The 21,301-nt window shown below is 39.4% G+C and overlaps 1 long non-coding RNA gene across 9 annotated transcripts in view; it reads left to right on the top strand.

The window, feature by feature from the left end:
• The window catches only part of LOC129705716 (uncharacterized), an 89,890-nt gene that overhangs the window by 14,402 nt on the left and 54,187 nt on the right, over positions 1-21,301 (top strand). For 3 of the 9 annotated variants that reach the window (XR_008724951.1, XR_008724956.1, XR_008724957.1), the window contains exons 2-3: positions 14,598-14,774; positions 16,806-16,905. This is a non-coding gene — a long non-coding RNA (uncharacterized LOC129705716). Of the gene's footprint in view, positions 1-1,603; positions 3,555-14,597; positions 14,775-16,805; positions 16,906-17,878; positions 18,014-21,301 lie in introns of those variants that run through there. The other 6 variants (XR_008724950.1, XR_008724949.1, XR_008724948.1 and 3 more) reach the window with 4 other exon arrangements.

Below are 21,301 nucleotides of genomic sequence, written 5' to 3'. Positions count from 1 at the left end.
GTGCTGTAATGATTCTATACGAGATAATTTAAGTAAAAATATTATAGGCCAAAGTGTTTTAACTGTTTGGAATTATATTGTGCCAGGTAGTGTCCACTTGCATGTAACAAAGATTCTGTTTGAAGATCAAAATATATCCTGCATGTGCACATCATTTCACAAATCAAATTGGTGACCATATTACTGCATGCAATGATCATTTACCAGAAGCATGGAGAGCTGTTGAACACAATGGATAGCATTTTGGTACTCTGCGCTCAAACATCCTATCTTAATACAGCTGGCCACAAGTTCATGTCATAGGGGCAGAATTAGGCCATTTGCCCCACCGTGTCTACTCTGCCATTCTATCATGACTGATCTATCTTTCCCTCTCAACTGCATTCTCCTGCCTTCTTCTGGTAATCCCTGACACCCTTACTAATCTGTAAGAATCTTTCAATCTCTGCCTTAAAAAATACCGAATTGCTTGGCCTCCACACCTGCTTGTGGCAATGAATTCCACAGATAAACCACCCTGACTAAAAAAAATTCCTCCTCATCTCTTTTTTAAAGGTACGGCCTTTTATTCTGGGACAGTGCTCTCTCCACTAGTGGAAACATCTTTCCCACACCTATTCTATCCAGACCTTTCACTATTTGATAAATTTCAATGAGGTGACCCTTCATCCTTCTAAACTTCAGCGAGTACAGAACCATTGTCATCAAAAATTCATCACATGTTAACCCAGCCATCCCCAGAGTAATTTTCATAAACCTCCTCTGGACCCTCTTCACCACCAGATCATCCTTCCTCAGATATGTGACCCAAAACTGCTCACAATACTCCAAAGCGATCTGATCCGTGCATTACATGCCTGTTTTGATATTCTAGTCCTCTCAAAATAAATGCTAATATTGCATTTGCCTTCCTTACTACCAATTCAACCTGCAAATTAACTTTTTGGAAATCTTGCACCAGCACTCCCAAGTCTCTTTGCACCTCTGATTTCGAATTCTCTACCCATTTAGAAAATAGTCTACGCCTTTATTCCTACTACCAAAGTGCTACGACTGTACACTTTGCTACACTGTATTTCATCTGCCACTTCTTTGCCCACTCTCCCAGCTTTTCCCTACACTACCTGCCCCTCTAACTATCTTAATATAATCTACAAATTTGGTAAACACAGTTTTAGCAGTGCTCACCAGGATCATTTAAAGGAGTCATCAACTACTTACAAATATATTGTTGGATAAATTACTCCATAGTTTTCTGTTGGACAATGGAGACTTCCCTTGACTAGACCATGACTGTGAGAAGGAGCAATGGCAATACATACTAAGACAACTGCAAGGAGGAAGAAGGGAGATTGCACCCCATACAGGGAGGTGTCTGCCTGGGCTGTAAATGAAAAATCTTTTGAAAATGATTCAGTAACCAAAATCTCAATTCCCCCTTCACCTCTCTCCCACAATCAATCTTATGTTTTTTTTTATTAAACACCAAATCATCTATGACACAAAAATAGAGCCAAAACAAAATAATGTTCCAAACCAAAATTATAAATTGAATCTAGCACAATACCACAATTGCTAAAGAAAGTAAAGAAATTGACTATTTTTGAAGCTGTTTTGTTTAGTTTAGAGATACAGCATTGGCCAACCGAGTGTATGTCGCCCATTGACCACCCATTCACGCTAGTCTATGTTACATCGGGCAATGTGCAGAGGCCTTTTAACCTATAAACCTGCACATCTTTGGGATGTTGGAGGAAACCAGAGCAGCCAAGAAGACCCATGTGGTCACAGGGAGAGTGTACAAACTCCATACAGATGACACCTGTGATTCGGATCAAACCTGGGTCTCTGGCACTGAGAGGGAGCAACTCTACCACCTAAGCCACTGTGCTACCCTTATTGTGTTTGTTTTGTTTATTTGCTGTCCTCGTTTTGTTTGTTGTTGGAAGTTGCATTTTATCTCTTTTCTATGCACTCTTGCCGATCTGTAGTGATGCTTGAAAGGGGATTTTAGATTCTAGGGACTTTGGTATCAGTTCTGGGAAATGGGAGGCCGATACAAGCTCTTAAAGTTGCACTTCAATGGTGTTGGACCAAAATTCTTTTGGGGAGGTTAATTAATTTTGTGGAGAATTATTCAAACTTTGGGAAAGAGAGCAGGATAAGACCACCGCAGCAACAAGCTGATACTGAAAGCACGGAGAAAAAAACATGGAAATAAATTGAGAAAATGAGCAAAGTAGGCCAGCATGATGTTGGAATGCATGTGTGTTAAATAAGGAGTGTTACAAATTAAGTTTGACAAGTCACAGTTGTAAAATGCCACAAACAATTATACTGTCGTGGCTTTAATGGGAGTGTGGCTTAAACATCTGCAGGGGATGACAGTTAACCATTCCTGGGCACAAAGTGTTCATGAGGAAGAGTTGGGGGATAAAGGGTGAGTTTTGGTGCAAGTTGGGGAGAAAATGTATGGGTTGTAGTATTGATCAATGGTTAAATTCACAGATCTAACAGAAATTTCAAAACTGAATCTATTGAGAAAGTTAGATGAAGAGAACCAGTTATATTGCTGGTTGTTTACCACAGGCATGCAGATAGTGAGAAGAAAACAGTAGAGCAAATCAATAGGGAGGTGTCAATGACTAAAAAAATAATATCCCAGCAGATCTACAGTTAATCTAACGCATACTGAAGGTAAACAGAATCCTTCAACATGTATAGGGAAAATTATTTATTCCTTGTGTTTCTAGAGATAAGAAGACGAATGAGATAAGAAACATTCTCTCTAGTTCTGCAGAATGGAGTAAGTGGAATGGATTTCAATCAAAGAATGTAGTAATAGCAATCAGAGACAATAATATAACTGCATGAAAATACCCAGCTGAAAGCTAGCTAATTACGGTGATTTGAGGGCTTAGGACTGATAGTTTGTAAAATAGAACTCAAAATGCTGGATTAACTCAGCGGTTCATGCAGCATTACTGGTGGTGACCCTTCGTAGACAACAATAGCATGGTTGCACAGTCTCATGTCTTGTGGTATCGAGTGTGGCTCAAGAGTCCATAGACTGATAGACTTGCAGAAAAACCTGTGCATGAGAGGGATTGTATTATGTTTACATATTTTGTTGTGCTGCAGCAAGTAAGAATTGAATTGTCCTATCTGGGACACATCACAATAAAACTCTCTTGACTCTTCAGGTTGAGAGGCTGCTGCACACGAACAACCCCAATGGATTCCAGTGGCACGGTTAAACGTTACGGCTGGAAACTCCCTTGGCTGCATTGGACGCCCATGTCTTCTTTCATGCTTTAAAATGTCCTTTTCACTCCCAGTGGGCTGCTGTGTCGCCTTCCTAACCGTTGAATCCTCCAGTGGGTTTCCTCCGCCCAATATTCCAGCACAGACTTTGCATGTTAGGCTGAGCCAGCCCCGAAACTCGCAGAGGGTTTGAGACCTGTCGGCTACCCTCACCAGGTTTAGCACGTCAGCCAAAGCGGTTTTCCAGGGTGTGGCAGCTGCCTCATGCTAACAGCTTCTTGGAGCTACAGGTGAGAGCTGGGTGCCAGGTGGGGACCAACGGTGAACTATCCTCAAAGGAGCACCACATGTCCCCCACCGGAGGTGCTACTCCCTAAGCATTCCCATACACCCCAGCATTACTAGAGAACATGCATAGGTGATGTTTTGGCTCGGGACCCTTCAGACAGTTTGTAGTCCTATACCTCCTTCCTCACTTCCATCCAGGGACCCCAGCAATCCTTCCAGGTGAGACAGAGGTCCACATTCACCTCCTCTAACCTCAAATACTACATCTGGTGTACATTTGCGAGACCAAGCGTAGACTCGCCAACCACGTGTTCAGTATGCCAAGGCCTGCTCAATCTCTTTGATGCTAACCATTTAACTCTCATTCCCCTACTGACCTTTCTGTCCTGGACCTCTGGACCTCTTCCATCGCCAGAGTAAGGGCACACGCAGACTGGAGGAGCAACACTTCATATTCCGCTTGGGTAGCTTACAACCCAATGGTATGAACATTGAAGTTGCCAATTTTAGGTAACCTCCCCCTCCACTGTGCTCCACCTAGACTCGCACTGATTTCTCCCCTCCCCATTCTCCTACATTCCTTCCTCATTTCATAATTTGCAATTCTTTAATGCTTCCGTCTCACACTTGCTTTAATCTCTGGCCTTTGTTCCAACCATTACCTGGCACGCTTTGTCCTGCCTCTCCTCGCTCCCGGCTTTCTTCACACCCCCCCCAGCATTAGTCTGAAGAAGGGTCCAGTCCTGAAGCATAGAGTGTGTTGGAGAGTATGAGAAAATATTGGCATCAAACAAAAGAGAACTCCAAACTTTTCTGTAATAGTTAAAGGATGCTGGAAGTAGCAGTGGAGGTAATTATGCATCAAAAAGGACATTTTAATTTGAGGCTAGAGGCCATGTCTAAAGTGATTAATATTTTAGTGTCTGTCTTCACAAAAGAAGGTGGAATTGATTTTGTGGTGTGAGGAGGGGTGGGGAAGTACTGTAATAGTAGTATTGAGTAGGAAAATAATGGATAGAAAGTCCATGCTAAATTGGTTGGCATCCAGCCCAGAAAGGATGTTGAGGGAAGTGAGGGTACTGTACTTGTAGATTGGAGTGGTGCCAAAAGCTGAAATTAAAATAATGAAAATGCTGGAAATATTAAGGCTAGGCAGTAACAGCAAAGAGGGAAATGATCAGGAGCTCTTTGTTGGATCTGGGAAAGGAAGGTTAAAACAGGTGATTTTAAGTTGCAGTGAAATTGTGGGAGGAATGGAAAGGACAAAGGGAATAGAAGATTAATGGGATAGTTAGAGGGATAATCCTTCTTCTTTGCTTGTGTTATGTATTGACAATAGGGCTGTATGGTAAACCCAGCAGGTCAGGCTGTACTGATGAAGAGCGAAAAACTGAGCCAATGGCACAGATGGAAGGTTTACAACTGAAAGGGCCAGTGTCTAGAAGTGTCAGAGGACATTCAATATGTCACAGATATTAGTAGGAAGGGAGAAAGGATTGAATCAGACCAGGACAAAATGACATTGGTAGGGCAAGAGCAGACTGAACCAATGGATCTGCCCAAATGGTCCTGCTTGCAAAAGGTAAAAGTGGGCTCTGTGAGTATGGGGCACAAAGCTGGAAGCTGTGAATGGAAGGTCTCCTGAAGGATTGAGGTTCAGCATAGTGTAGGATAAAATGGCCTTATATTTAGCGGCAGAGTCATGATGTTGAGGTTGTCTCTGAGAGCTGATGGTGGGTCCCTGTGAGACCTTAACAATACCAAATCGGTCAGGCTCGATGGCAATATCAGGATTGGTTCTTAATGAGTGGAATTCCTCAAGTTCAGAGAGGGTGGATATTTGGATAGTAATGGTCTAGAGGGTCAAACACGAGCAGATGGAACTAGTGTAGATGGGATCATCTTAGTCAGTATAGGCAGCCTCCGCTCTCCCCATGGACCAGAGAGGAGAGGATCGGAGTGAGAGCAGGTAAGCGCAGTGACAATGGGACACAGTGCGAGGCCTGCAGAAAGCCCTGCAGCAGCCTGGGACTTAAAAGGGCCATTTTGGCCAGCTGCAGTTGGGACTGTAACTAAAATGGCGACTCTTGCATTGGGGGACTCAGTGGGGTGTTCTGTACATTCTGTACTTTCCTGGGATTGTGCTTATGTACAGGGATAGTTTTGCTGAGCTGTATGCAAAAAATATATTTCACTGTACCTGGTACCATTGAACCACTGAGATTGGGCTGAAGTGCCTGTTTCATTGCCGTATGACTCAATAAGCTGTTATCCGCTCTTTGGACTGTCTTCATGTGAATCTATGCAATCCTTTTAAGGAATCTCAGCAAATATTCTCACTATTCACACATTTTAACTGCAGATCAAAATAAAAAGCTGAAAATGCTGGAAATCTGAAATAAAAACAGAACATGCCAGCAATGCTTAGCAGGACAGACTAGAGAATCAAGAATGTTTCAGATTGAAAATTTATATTACTTTCATTTCTCACATCTGCCTTTTCCACAACTTCATGTTCAGGATCTCCCTCATTATTGGTATCGGTTAATTATTGTCACATTTACTGAGATACAGTGAAAAATATTTGCATGCTATCCAGTTAAATCAAATCATATGAAACATGAGTACAATCAAGCCATACACAAGCACAACAGGTAGTGCAAAGAGACAAATAACAGAGTGCAGAATATAGTGTTACAGCGTTACAGTTACAGAGAAAATGTGCAAGATCCGCAATGAGATCAGTTAGCAGATCAGGATTTCACCCCAGCTTGATGGAGGACAATTTAACAGTCTGATAACAATGGGGAAGAAGTTGGTCCTGAATCTGGTTTCAAACATTTGTATCTTCTGCCCAACTGGAAAGTGGAGGAGAGGGAATGAGCAAGGTGAAAAACCTCTGCTCCTATACTCGACTCCTCTTCTTACAAAGGCCAACATGCCATTTGTTTTCTACACTGCCTGCTGTACCTGCTTACTTTCATAGACTGATGAACAAGGATCCCCAGATCCCGTTGTACTTCCCCTTTTTCCAGCTTGACACCATTTACATAGTAATCTGCCTTTCTGTTTTTGATACCAAAGTGGATAATCTCACATTTATCCACATTAAACTTCATCTGCCATGCATCTGCCCACTGCCCCAAACCGTCCAAGTTATCCTGCATTCTCATAGCATCCTCCTCACAGTTCACACTGCCACCCAGCTTTGTCATCTGCAAATTTGCCCATGTTACTTTGAATCCCTTCATCCAAATCGTTGATGTATACTGTAATCTAAATCATTGATGTATCTTATAGATTAGCATCAAATCCTGAAACATTAATTTAAAATATGTCTGAAATATAGTTTTAGAGTTTTTAAAGCCATTAAAACTGGCTGTAAAGTTCTAAAGAGTTGGTAGAAATCCATCTATTCTCATTTGCATTACTGGTGTTGTAGTTTTGCTGCTAGTTATATTCTGCTCCTGAAATTCAGTTCCATCAACATTAATGAAGCTGAATATTGAGAAGGGACTACAAAAGACTGAGCATCAGTTTAGCTGTGGTTATCATGGGTGTTATTTGTACTATTGGGTGTTACATAATTTTTTTTTCAATTGTACTGAAGCAGTCATTCAGTTCTGAATGCTTTCAATTGGAGTATCATTAAACTGAGATGTTTTAGATTTTGAAACATTTCTTAACATTGACCGAGTACATCTGAACTTTAAGTTCCATGTGACTGACTGACAAAATAAACAAAATCCCACCTGAATTCCCCATTGACAAAGAGGGGTGTTGTACCAAGAGAGACCCAAGTGTATTATATAATCCCCAATACAATCTTCCAAATGGTGAATATATCTTATGTGAAGGGATACAACAAAGGGAAAATAAAATGGTCTTAAAAAGTATATATTTTGCATTGTTTCAAGATATTTTTTTATTTTTTATGTTTCAAGATATATGGAATCATCTTTAATGTTAGAAAATGCCCAATGCATCATCAATGTTATTTATGACATACCAGTTCTTCCTAATTTCATTGCACGCTTGAAAGTTATTTCCAAAGGGTTATTATTTTTAAAAAAGGACTTTGATGACTTTGATAAATACCAAAATGCATACTGCTACTCGGGTTGATCAAAGAAATGTACTGGACCAATAAATCTTATGTGTTTTGCTCTGCTTCTTGCTACACCCAAATCAATCTGGTATTAATGGCACCCGTGATATAAAAGCAAAGCAAATTGAGAAGGAAAATATGTCAAAATTAAGCAAAAACAGAAAATACTTAGGAAACTGGAAATACTTAGCCAATTAAGCAGCAAAACAGAATAAGATACAAAGTTAACATTTCAATTTGATGGTCTTTCATCAAAAAGCAATTTGGAAGCTGGAAACTACTGACTGCCAAATGTACTAGTGGAATAGGGATCCTTTCAGCTTTGTACTTGTAGCCCAGTGTTTCTTTAAATACAATTTCCAGTCGCTTTGAAATATAAATGCTTTTATGTTTTAGGGAATGGATGATATCTGTGCAATTTTACATAATAATCAGTTTGGGATGCTAATTACATCACAGACCATGATTAGTATGCATTCATGAAGATTTCATTAAGTTTGATGGGCACTTCAATTGATAGTTTCTAAATTGTTTCATAAAATGGGAAAGTACTGGAAAGAAAATATTTTTTTCTGAAGCAAATTTACAAGCACGCCTTTCATCAGAGATTCAGTTTGAAATTTGTTCAATAAAAATAACTTCTATTAAGAGTGCTCTTTTCAGCAACCTAATTTTGACCCAACGTTTACTGTCCTCATTTGGATATTGCATGCAATGTTAACTTGGAGACAAACTGTGGTAATAAGTTTCTGTAAAATATGGCATTTTTGCTTGACAGCCAAATTGTGAAAAAAATTATTTGGAGGTTATAGGGAGGGATTTAGTGAACTCTTGATTCTTGTTTGGCAAGTTTGTAGTGTAGGATGTCAGATTAATACTGGACAGAAACTACCCCTCACTTACAGAGCTTCACTAATTCTTTAGCAGTATCACTTATGCAGTCTTTTAACCTCCATTCTATAGCCTAAAAAAGCTGCATAGTGCACCTACCTTCCACCGATAACTTACATAGAAAGCTGCAATGTACCAAAACGAATAATCTAGAATAATGGTTGAGTTTTATGACGTTTGGAAAATGAAGAAATTAAATGACAAAAGAAGACATGAACAGTGAAGAAATTAGGTCTTTTCATATCCATCAGCAAAAAGGTGAAATATGCATGATGCCCCATTGATCATTTGCCGTAATTCTGGCAGGATGCAGGTGGATGGCAGGATTTGTGTTGGGACTGGATCCATTGGACTTGACCTACTGTTGAAGAGCCTTTTGGCTCAAAGTCTCTCTCATTACCAACTAACAGCATCAGTACAAGAGGGAAAGTGGCCAAGACTTTCAAAGCTAGAAGTTCCTTTGTAATAGCCTCTCCGAATCATCAGATCGTAGGTGGATTTCACGCGGAACATGCTCTTATATTGTCATAGATCATGCCTTGGCTTACATTTGGGATTTATAGCTTGAACCCATCAAATAATTAAAACTTTATTTTTTTCTTGGAAGATTGAAAGCGTTTTTCATTTCTTCATCGAAGAGGCACCAGTCGCTACTCTCACAATCCCAGCCCCTCCCTCATCACTGTCCTCCAACCCCATCTAAGCACATGAACTGATTTAGTTCTGTCTCAATATCACACAACTGGTGCTTGTCATGCAAGCTGTATTATATAATATCTACTGCCTACACGTACAGTAAATTGATTTAACATGCTGCTTATATAACTTATTTCCCGAATACCCAATTCCATCAAGCTGGATATGGAAGCACTATTTGCATGCAATTATTTTTGTAAAGTTACAAGACTCATGAAGATTCATTCGGTTAATTAGGTCAAACATTGACCCTAGCTCAATCCCACTATCTATATCAATGTTAAAAAAGGATTGCCCTTGTTGTACAGCTGGCATGTTGCAAGTAGGAATAAATCACAAAAGTAGATATAAGGATATTTGTCCAGAGCTGGGTTTTAAAGAAATGTTTTTGGATTAAATTGTGGGTCTTACGGTCTCAGCTGAAATAGTGATGTTATTAATATCACAGAATGCAAGAGAGGCCACTTGGGGAGTGAAGATATCCCAAGAGCTTGCAATACTGCGATCAAGGTTTCTTTTTAAAATAGGATTGCAGTTTGAAAATAGAGAAGCTGTTGAACAGAAAGTCACCGTAGACCAGCTACAGCCCGTTATGAATGGGACATGGGAAGAGTTAGGATAAACGTAACAGATGCACAGTTGGCTCAAGATTACAGAGGGTCAAAGAAGTGAGGCTTGGAATGCGATGTAATAATCAGATCTCAAGATAAAAGAATCATGGGTTAGAGGTTCAGCAGCTGAAGAGTGTCAAGGACAATATAGAAAAAGGTGGTCTTTATTAATGTGATCCTAAACTGATTTCATGAATTTGTACAAGACCAGGGATGCAAACAGTATGGTTCAACATCAGTGTTAAATATTTAGTTAGATAATATTACTGCTTATTCAGTGTGGTGTTGAAATAAATGATGTAGATCACACAGCGAGATCAAGAGAATTGATGCTGAGGTAGGATTGGATGTCCACATTTAGCAACCAGATGATATTGCTATTTAATATTGTAATAAGAAATAAAAGAGACAAAGATAAATCCTAAGGAAACACCGGAGCTAACTGATCTACAGACATTTAATCAAGGAGAGCATTGGAGCATTGGAAATTTTACAGAAAAATTATAGTAGTCTGAGCTAATAAGATAACAGAGTTTGGTGATGCTTTGTACATCCAGCTAACATTGATGAGATTGGTAAACCTGCCCAGGAATGAATGTAATGGAACAAAGGTATCAATGACAGAGATGAGGGTATTATTGTGCAGTTTGTTTATCCCAGTATTGTCCTGGGGCACAGCCAGCCAAAGGGTTGACTGTTGGTATTTTGATGAAATATTAGAAATGAATTGAGTAAGAGTTTCCCTGTGCACTAACATATACTGAAACTACATAGGAATCGGAAAGGATAAGAAGATGTGGGTAGAAGATAATAAAAATGAGATAGCCTATCTATGTAAGGGAAGGTATAGTTGCCATAAGAATGCAATAACGTTTAAAACACGTTGTTCCATTGATATTCATCCATGATAATCAATTTGCGTATTTAAATGTACGGCCATTTTATTATATATTCTTGAAAGATGCAGTAAGCCATATAATTGTGTTACATACTGTATCTTGGTCAGCAAACATTCTATTCTATTACAGTAGAGACGACTCTATTAACTTTGTGCAATAGTAATTCAGATAAGATATGGTATCAAAGTTATTTCCTTTGTTTACAAATTTAATACCAACGCAAAATGACACATGCAAACAAAAGAGATTTAAGAAAAATTAACATAAGTAAATCAGAAAAAAATGAGATGCACAAAGGAAATTTTCAAAAATGTTGGGACAGACCAGACAAACTTTTTTAGTTACAGAAGGAACAGTGCATTAAAATCATTATTTCCTACTCTTGTTTTGGGGTTTGACTGCAAAATACAATGGTTTGTGAATTAAGAACTTGCTGGTGCAATTTATAATATTCCTACCACAGCATATTGTGATTCCCGTTACTCTTTCCATGGGACAGCATGCAAGCAAAGAACATGCTGATAAACACCCAGATTTGGCCTGTAGGCATTTAACAGCAAATATGAAACATATTGTGACTGAATCATTATCCAGCACATGTCTAACAAAGTAGTAACAGCAGTGGATCAAAGAGTAATACAGTATTGTTGTGCCAAATTCTCTTTCATTTTCTGCAGGGTATTGCAAATAGGAATGCATTTTGAGTGTTTCTGTACTGCAATTATCTATTACTGAATTATAGGTATTTTTATGGAACTAGCAAAAAATGTTCTTGTAATCCTCTCAGAATCTTTATCCATTTTCACTGCCCTCCTTCAGATAGGAAAGCAAGCTACTTAAATCATGTTGGCCCTTTTGATCATTAAAAGCTGATGCGTAACAGCATTCTTCTACACTCAACGTTTACTTTACATTGAACCAGAAGGTTCACAATCTGCCAAAGGCTATCTCTGTGGCATTCAGGATAGGCAAACTGGAGTCATACAAGAAGTCTGGATATGATCTCCAGAAGCCCACCGCAAGCAGGAAGAGACAATTCTAGACAAAATTGGGTTCACAGCCGGTCAGTTGTGGCAGGGCTTGCACGCTATTACCTCTTACAAGGCAAAACTGGGGAGCATAAGTGGCAACAACACATCACTTCTGGATGAACTCAATGACATTTATGCATGGTCAAGGAGAACAATTACATACCTGCATGGCTCATGATGACCTTGTGATCTCAGCATCTGAGGCCACTGTCAGAGTATCTTTCAAGAGGGTAAAATCCATGCAGAGCATCCAGCTGAGATGGCATTTCTGGCTGAGCATTGAAGACCTGGGCTGACCAACTGACTGGAGTATTCGAGAACATCTTCAACACCTTGTTCCTGCATTCTGAGCTTCCCATCTCTCTGAAAATGACATGTTTTGCACCATTGCCAAGAGGAGCATGGTGATCTGCTTCAGTTAATGCTGTTGTGTATCACTAACATCCTGAGCTGAGTCTCTGCACCTCCCTTTGCATTTGGATTCTTGACTTCCTAATCACCAGGCTTCAATCAATGTGGATTAGTAACAAAATCTCTTCCTCGTTGATCATCAACACAGGTTAGTCCCCTACTCTTTGTTTTTACAACCATGATTGTGTGGCTAACCATAGCTTCAATGCCATCCGTAAATTTGCTGATGACACCATTGGCCAAGTCGCAGGTTTTGATAAGTCAATGTACAGGAGTGAGATAGAACACTTGGCTGAGTGGTGCCGCAGTAACAACCACTTGTTCAACATCTACAAAACCAAGGAATTAATCATAGACTTCAGGAACGGGATGTCGGGAGACCATACCTGGTTTTCATTGGTGGGTCAGTGGTGGAGACTTGTGAATATTCAAGTCTTGGTCATTAACATCTTGACTGAACTATCCTGGGCCCAGCACATGTGATCATGAAGGCATGCCTCCTTTCTTAGAGCTTTAGAGAGATTTTGCATGTCACCAAATACTCTAACGAATTTTTGCAGATGTATTGTAGAAAGTATCCTGACTGGTTGGATTATGGTCTGGTATGGCAATTCCAATGCATGGGAACACAAGTGGCTGCACAGAATGGAAAACATAGTTTGATCACAGGCACAGCCTTCTCCACCAGTGAAACCACCTACATGAGGTGCTCCATCAAGAAAGTGGCATCTATTATCATGGGTCCCTTACTTCTTCCCTCTATTACCATTGGGCAGGAGGTATAGAAGCCTGAAGTCCCACAGCACCAGGTTCAAAGGCAGCTACTTTCCTGCAACCATCAAGTTGTGGAACCAACTTCCACAACCTTAATCCTACTTCAGCAGCACCTCTTTGCTGTACCATGGATTTGTTCTAATTGTGTTTGCATTCTTTTTCTTTTCAATATCTTGTATAATTTATGTACAATTTTATGTTCTGTGTGTTGTCTCAGTCTACATACCTGTGAAGCTTGCTGCAAGCAGATTTTTCATTGTACTTGTACCTCACCATACCTGTGCATATGGCAATAAATTCAACATCTCGTAATTGAAGTCTAATTACCACAAATACTGCTCACATGGTAACAAGAGCACACATTATGAGTACTTGGAAGTGCAAGTATTCCTTTAAGAGGGAGTTAGCCACATCTTGTTTAACTTGATGTGTTTAGATTCAAGGAAATGCGATAGGGAGTGATCTTAAAAGAATTCCTGTTGCTTCCAATCTGAAAAAAATGAATAAATTGTTTAAGTTGCGAATCAAAAGACAAATAATAACATTTAAGTAATGTCTTTTGGGTATTAAACAAAACAGTATTACTGAACTTCACCATTGCCACAATTTCCGAATACAATAGATTCTGAGAGGCACAAGAGACTGCAGGTACTGCAAGATAGAGCAAAAAATCCTAAATATGGGTACTTAGAGCACAAAGTAGTACTAAATTACAAATATCAGAAGAGATAACATCATTAAATCTTGCAAATAATTAAATGAGTGCGTTCTGATATTGTATTATTGCCTGCAGATGATCATCACAGGTGGGTTGTTACAAATCCCCAATCAAATAAATTTGTAAGTTAGGCAGCACCTGTGGAGGGAACAGACAGACAACATCTTTGGTTGGGACCCTTCTTCAGAGGGACAGACAAGGTTTCAGGTCAGGACCATTTTCCTATATCTGCAGTTTCTTGTGTCTCCACTACTATCTTAACTTTGTAACGGAGGTCTCAAAATACTCCCCCCCACCCAAAACAAAATAACAGGACCATCCTTGCTAGTTATAAGAGTACTCTACGACAGGAAGATATTGGTTAATTACAGTCATGTATACAGTGAAAATCTTTATTTTGCATGCTGGCAAATCGAACCATACATGAATATATCAGGCAGTGCCAACAAGAAAATAAACAGAATGCAAAATACAGTGTTCCAGCTACAGAGAAAACTGTAGATTAAAAAAGTGCAATGGTGAAAATGAGGTAGTTTGGAAGATCGGGCATTTCATCATATGAGAAGTCCGTTCAAGAGTCAATAGACAATAGGTGCAGGAGTAGGCCATCCGGCCCTTCAAGCCAGCACCGCCATTCAATGTGATCACGGCTGATCATCCCCAATCAGTACCCTATTCCTGCCTTCTCCCCATATCCCCTGACGCCGCTATCTTTAAGAGCCCTATCTAGCTCTCTCTTGAAAGTATCCAGAGAACCGGCCTCCACCGCCCTCTTCACATTTATCAACATTAAACTGCATCTGCCCACTCGCCCAACCTGTCCACGTCACCCTGCATTCTCATAGCATCCTCCTCACAGTTCACACTGCCACCCAGCTTTGTGTCATCTGCAAATTTGCTACTCAGATAACTGTGGGGAAGAGTTCAAGAAGGAACTGCAGATGCTGGAAGATCGAAGGTACACAAAATTGCTGGAGAAACTCAGCGGGTGCAGCAGCATCTATGGAGCGAAGAAAATAGGCGACGTTTCGGGCCGAAACCCTTCTTCAGACTGTGGGGAAGAGGCTGTTCTTGAATTTGATGGTATGTGCTTCCGAGCTGTTATATCTCCTGCCTGGAGGGAAAGGGGTAAAGAGAGAATGACCAGGGTGTGAGTGGTCATTGATTATGTTGGCTGCTTTCCCCAAGCAATTTGAAGTTTGAGTAACACGTCAGCTGACAAAGTTTTCAATAAAGGGAAGTGAAATCTGATTTGATATGTAAAATGTTCTCTAACCCTGTGAATGCAAGTTAGATGTGATGTTCCTCAATCATGCGGCGTACGCCGTACAAGTATGTTAATTGTTATTACCTTCCACATCACAATCACTGTGGCCAGTCTTAGAAATCATTACTTGAATAAAACTATTCTGAAACTCCAAAAAACGCACATTAAAAAGCTATATTCTTTCACAAGCAGCAAGGCACAAAAATGAATGCCCAAATATTCTGTTTGGGAGATTAATTAAGCACCACTTTGATTAAGTCTCCAATGCATGCTCGTTTTATGCTCAGTAATATTACATTGTGACTAATTTAGGGAAGCTTTTGCCAATTATTATTTATTTGCTAGATCTCCACCTGAATTGTACTGTTAAACCTCTTCATTTAATTGTTTAAATGCCAAATATAAATAGGCAATAATTGTTGTGAACTGTATTCGATATATCAACACATTCTGCTATGGATTTTTATTTAAACGAATAAAATCACAAATGATTTTACTTGCCAACTTCGAAGTAGATGAAGTAGTGGTAGCTTTTCTTTCATTTACACCACCTGTGGAGACCAACTCTCTGGAGTTTAAGCGGAATCATCATTCTCTCACAACACAACTCCAAGGTCCCCACCCGCTTTGAAAGGGCATTCATAATACCAGTGTCCAAGCTGAGCAAGGTGATGTGCCTCAACAATTACTGACCAGTGGTACTCACATCCTTGCACCAACTCTTCAGCCTTACATTCATCCATCGCACCCTACTATTCCCACCCACACTGGCAAGTGACATATCAACGTGGTTCGATAACTCAATGCTCATTAACGAAGGAGGCTGCAGAGAGTGGTAGACAATTCATGGCCCATCATGGGCACTGACCTCTCCACCAGCTAAGGGATCTACACTCGGGTTTTCTCAAAAAAGACCACACCACCTCTGTCATCCTCTCATCTCATTACTACAATCATGTAGCAGGTATAGGAGCCTTAAAACTGTGACCTCCAGGTTCAGGAACAGCTCTTTCCATTCTAGCATCAGACTCTTGAAAGTAGCGGACCTGCCACAATCTCAGCAATTATGCTCTTCTATGTTAGAAATGCTTTTGACCTCATTCAACCCATGCCTAAGGCGATTCTTGGTTTTATTTTACCTCCAAAATTATCTCTGAACACATATTGCAACATTATCACAATATAAACAATGTTTTCAAGAGAGAGTTAGATTTAGCTCTTAGGGCTAAAGGAATCAAGGGATATGGGGAAAACTCCAAAACGGAATACTGATTTTGGATGATTAGCCATGATCATATTGAATGGTGCTGGGTCGAATGGCCTACTCCGGCACCTATTTTCTATGTTTTCTATGTTTCTATAAGATGTAGAATCAGGAAGACCCCAATGCAACTCTAGTCCTTGCCCCACTATTCAGCCAGACGACGATGGTTGATCTTTTACTCAGTGGCCGATTTGATTCCTTTAATATCTAAATATCCTTTGAAACTATGCCTTGAATATACTTATCGCCATTTGTGGAAAAAAGCTTTTCTTTATTCTATTCCAGATTTTGATGAGTTGAAACATTTGTGATATTCATTGGTGTGCAATATTGTTTACTTGCTTTAGAATATATATCTTCATTGAATTATCTGGAAATATGCAAAACTGAGGAAAAGTTACTAGGTTTGGTTAAAACCAATCAATCTCATTATTTAGAATGACATTATTTCCCATCACCGCATCTAATTATTCCATTAAATAAGTTTTATTTTCTGACCTAAGTTTGGCCATTGTATTCGAATGCCAAACATGTTAACTACTTCCTAATACATGCTGACAACTTTCTCTTCTTCATGCTGCAGTGATTTGAATTGACTGGACTTTGGCATCTGGTTTGATGAGAACATTGGGAAGAGGTTGCGTGGGCATCTGCCTATCTTATTGGAACGCACCTGCAGTTAGGTAAGTAATCATTTTTAGTTTAGTTTAGTTTAGAGATACAGTGCGGAAACAGGCCCATCAGCCCACGGAGTCCACATCGACCAGCGATCCCCACACATTAACACTAACCTACACACACTGGGGACGATTTACACGTATACCAAGCCAATTAACCTACAAACCTGTACGTCTTTGGAGTGTGGGAGGAAACCGTAAATCTCAGAGAAAACCCACGCAGTCACGGGGAGAACGTACAAACTCCGTACAGAAACAATAAGAGGAGGCTCCATGCTTCTGCCCGATTCCGTATACCTGTTATGACCCAAATTTAGAGCAATTAAAAACACTGATGAGTTGCAAACTACACAAATAAAAATATTCCACACTCACCATCAAAATTCACATAAATTAGTCACTTAGACAAGCTGTTTAAGGGCTGCAGCTGGTTGATAAAATAACCTCAGCAGGTGCCCATTCAGGAGCTGTGGGGCCAGGGAATATCAATAATCTCAACAATGGTGAGCAGTGAGAGGCGTCTCAAGAGAAAAAAATATTATTTTGTTAGAAAGGAAAAAAATATAATAATGATAATCTAGTGTATGGGATAAAGCATTCTATTGTAAGTAGAGTTCTATGTTTTATAGCGTGTTACATTGAATACAAAAGGAAAAATTCACATTTTATAAACTACAGGTTGAATAATGCATGCAAATTGATTATGTTATGGAAAGAGCAAAGTTGGTCCAGAATATGATAGAGTTTGCTGATGAAGAAGGGCTTGATAAAAAAATAGCATTAGTTCAATCTAATTCCAGTACATGAGCAGAAAATAATTATTTTCCACTGTTTGGTAGGGTTGTCCAAAAAATAATCAGAAGAAACACGGATTTTTTTTGCAAAGAAAGTCTTCAGGATATGACTGGCAGTCCTCAGTTCGTTAAAATTGGTCATAACATTTCCTTCACCCTAACCCTCTACATCGGTTCTCCTCAAGGTATTGTGTTCAATACCACATTCAACACCCTCTACACCCGTGACCGTGCAGCCAAGTATAGCACCAACTCGATCTTTAACTTTACCAATGATAGCGCTATTATCAGCCAGATCAACAACAATGAGATGGGTTCAAGTAAGAGATTGGGAACCTTATGTCAGGGTGACAAAAGACAAGATAGTTGGTTGCTGACCTGAGGAAGTGGGGTGGGAGGGATGGAGGTGAACACAACCCTGTCCTCATCAATTGAGCTACTGCAGAAATGGTTACATGGTATCCATATTGTCACCATCAACCCAACCGAGTCTCCTCAACATTAAATATGTTGAATCGCTTTCTTGTGTTGATCAAGAAATCACATCAACATATTTACTTTCTTAGGCTTCTGAAAAGAGTCAACATGACCATCTTGATTGTCTCGAACCTCTAGAGATGCGGTATAGAAAGCATTTTGATGGGATGTATCTCAGCCTGGTAGGGCAACTGCTCTGCTTTGGAACCTAAGCCTGCCAAATGGTGAACACAGTCCAGTCTACTACAGGCTTATCACTTCCTTCCTCCTTGCTTCACGAAGGCCAGATGAATCATCGTGAATGCTCGTTACTCTAGTCATTCCCTTTTCTTTCTTCTACCTTCTACCTTCCAGGAGCTTGGAAACTCAGATGTCCAGCCTTAAGAACAGTTTTCCCAATGTTTTTAGAATCCTGAACCTCCTCTTTCACAACCCTTTCCTGGAGGTGCTGCCACATTCACTTTTTTTTAAGATAGACGTAAAATGCTGGAGAAACTCAGTGGGAAACCCTGGAGAACATGGATAGGCGACATTTTGGGTTGGAACCCTTCTTCAGACTAAGTCTGACAAAGGGTTCTGACCTGAAAGGTCATCTATCCATTTTTCTCCAAGGATGTTGCCTGAACCGCTGGGTTCCATGCTGCCATGTATTCTAAACTCAAGCGCATTTGGTTATTCCATTATTGCATTTTAGTTTTATATTTGCTTACAAATTCCAAGGCAATCTTTGCATCATTCTGCTATTTTGCATTCAATATTGTGTTTTTTTTTGTATCTATCATTATCACATATACTTTGTACTCTATGTGTTTCATGTGAACAAGCAATTCCACTGCACCCTGGTGCACATGATAATTAACTCATCTGAAGATGTGTTCTGTCACAAAGTGTACCTGCACAGTGACTGTAACATGAATCGGTAAAGTTTGAGATAGAAGGCAATAAATAGTACATGTGAAACACCAGAAAAATAGAATTATATTTAAACAAAGTTCCGTTTGAGGCACATCAGTAGCTCATTCTTCATATTTGAATTTCTTTGCAAGCTCGTGGCATTTCTAATGGATCTATGCTGTACGCAATTGCCTCAATAACCTTTCATAACTGTGGAACTTTAAATTCCAACCAATTGTTTGATTTTCAGGTTCCTCACAGATTAACTATTACATTTCAACTTTCATTGTAGGTATTATTATTCAAGTGCCATGGAATTAATGTTGAATTCAGCATTTATATCATATACAAAATAATCTTGTTTAGTTTATGCACCATTATACAGAGAAATAATTGGTACACATTTACTTATTCACAATTTACACTGAAATTAACAATACATTTGCAGTAAATGTAAGAACAATGTGTAGTAAATGTACAATGCAAGTGAGTGAGTCGGAGAAATTAAGGATAACGGGATGACGTCCTTGCAAATGGCAGGATGGGAGGAGGTATAATCAAGGTAACTGTGGGAGTCAGTGGGTTTGCAATAGATGGAAATATACAATGGTCTATTATTAGAGGTAACAGAAAAAATGTAGGAGGTCGGAGAAACGATAAACAACTTGCTTTCAAATTAGCATAGATTTACTTTTGCTCTGTTTCTTATCCATGGATTTTTCTTTGACAGGCTGTGCAAAGAAAGCAGGAGAGAACAAACAGATAAATCAAAACAACATTGCTTATATTGAAAGTAATTAGCAGAATAGACTGACAGCATCCTGATCACATTTCAGAAGTGATTGTAATTTCATATCTCTAGAATAAAAATCAACAATCAAGTTACACAGATAAAAACATTTGATGATATGGCACAAAATAGAAAGAAAGTGTGGACAATTAAAATTATCCATTCCCTTTAGAATCCCAGGAATCTCCTCTGACCACAAACTTTACTTAGTAGGAGTCAGAGTCAGAGTCAGAGGATAGTTAATCTGTGGAACTCATTTGCACAGCGGGCTGTGGAGGCCAAGTCAGTGGATATTTTTAAGGCAGAGATAGATAAATTTTTGATTAGAACGGGTGTCAAGGGTTATGGGGAGAAGGCAGGAAAATGGGATTAGGAGGCAGAGTTCAGCCATGATTGAATGGCGGAGTGGACTCGATGGGCCAAATGGCCGAATTCTACTCCTACAACTTGTGAATTTGTGAACGTGAAGTAAATGTGAAAAAGGCAGATTAACCTTTGTATGAAAGAAAGTTTTTTTTTGGTAAAGTCATAGTTTATGTTAATATATGATTAAACAACATGTACCTTCTTGTTTGACATGAACAATATCGGAATACAAGAAGATGATAGCAACAACAATGTAAAATTGATCAGTACTGCACAAGAGTTAAAGATTACAGACATGAAGTGATGAAGAAGGATGTTGATGGACGCTGGCTTCAAAATCTGTGTCAGCTGCAGAGAAATCTCTTCTAGTAACCAGTGGTTGTAACTTGGCCTCTGCTGACTTGACGCAGATCATAAATATGTATCCAAGAAGCTCTACCAAAATTTCCAATCGGAGGTCCAAGAAAAAAAAGATCTAAGAGCTTTAAGAGTTTATCAATTCCAGAATGACTTAAGCAGTGTCTCCTTTAATATAAAGCAGTCCATAAATTTTGGAAACCATGGGTAGGCTTGATCCCAAATTCAATCTTATGAAGGAAACATCCAAAAGAAACAGACTGTTTAAGAAGTGCCAGAACACTTGATAAAGTACTCAATGTCCTTCTCTTCCTGAATAAACTGGAGGCACAATAGAGAGGTGAAAGTATTTTAATGCTGGTTGATGCATTAACCTTAGGTTTTATTAAAGATACAGATATTTATATTTTGATTTTCTCATCCACTAGTTTAGGTGTTTTACAGCTAATTGATCACCTTTCTGCAGTGTGATAGGTAAAGGCTTTGAGTTTAGTTTATTTATGGTCACGTGTACCGAGGTACAGTGAAAAGTTTTTGTTGCGTTCTAATCAGTCAGCAGAAAGACAATAATTAATTACAATCAGGCCGTCCACAATGTATACATACATGATAAAGGGAATAACGTGAAAATAACATGCAAGAAAAAGCAAGTAAAGACCGATCCAAAATATTCTGAAGGTCTCCAATGAGGTAGATAGTGGTTCAAGATTGCTTTTTAGTTGTT

The sequence above is a fragment of the Leucoraja erinacea genome, chromosome 18, assembly GCF_028641065.1.
Source record: "Leucoraja erinacea ecotype New England chromosome 18, Leri_hhj_1, whole genome shotgun sequence".
Lineage (NCBI taxonomy): Eukaryota > Metazoa > Chordata > Chondrichthyes > Rajiformes > Rajidae > Leucoraja > Leucoraja erinaceus.
The sequence above is the reverse complement of the archived record's forward strand: the minus strand, read 5'-3'. Positions and strand labels throughout refer to the sequence as shown.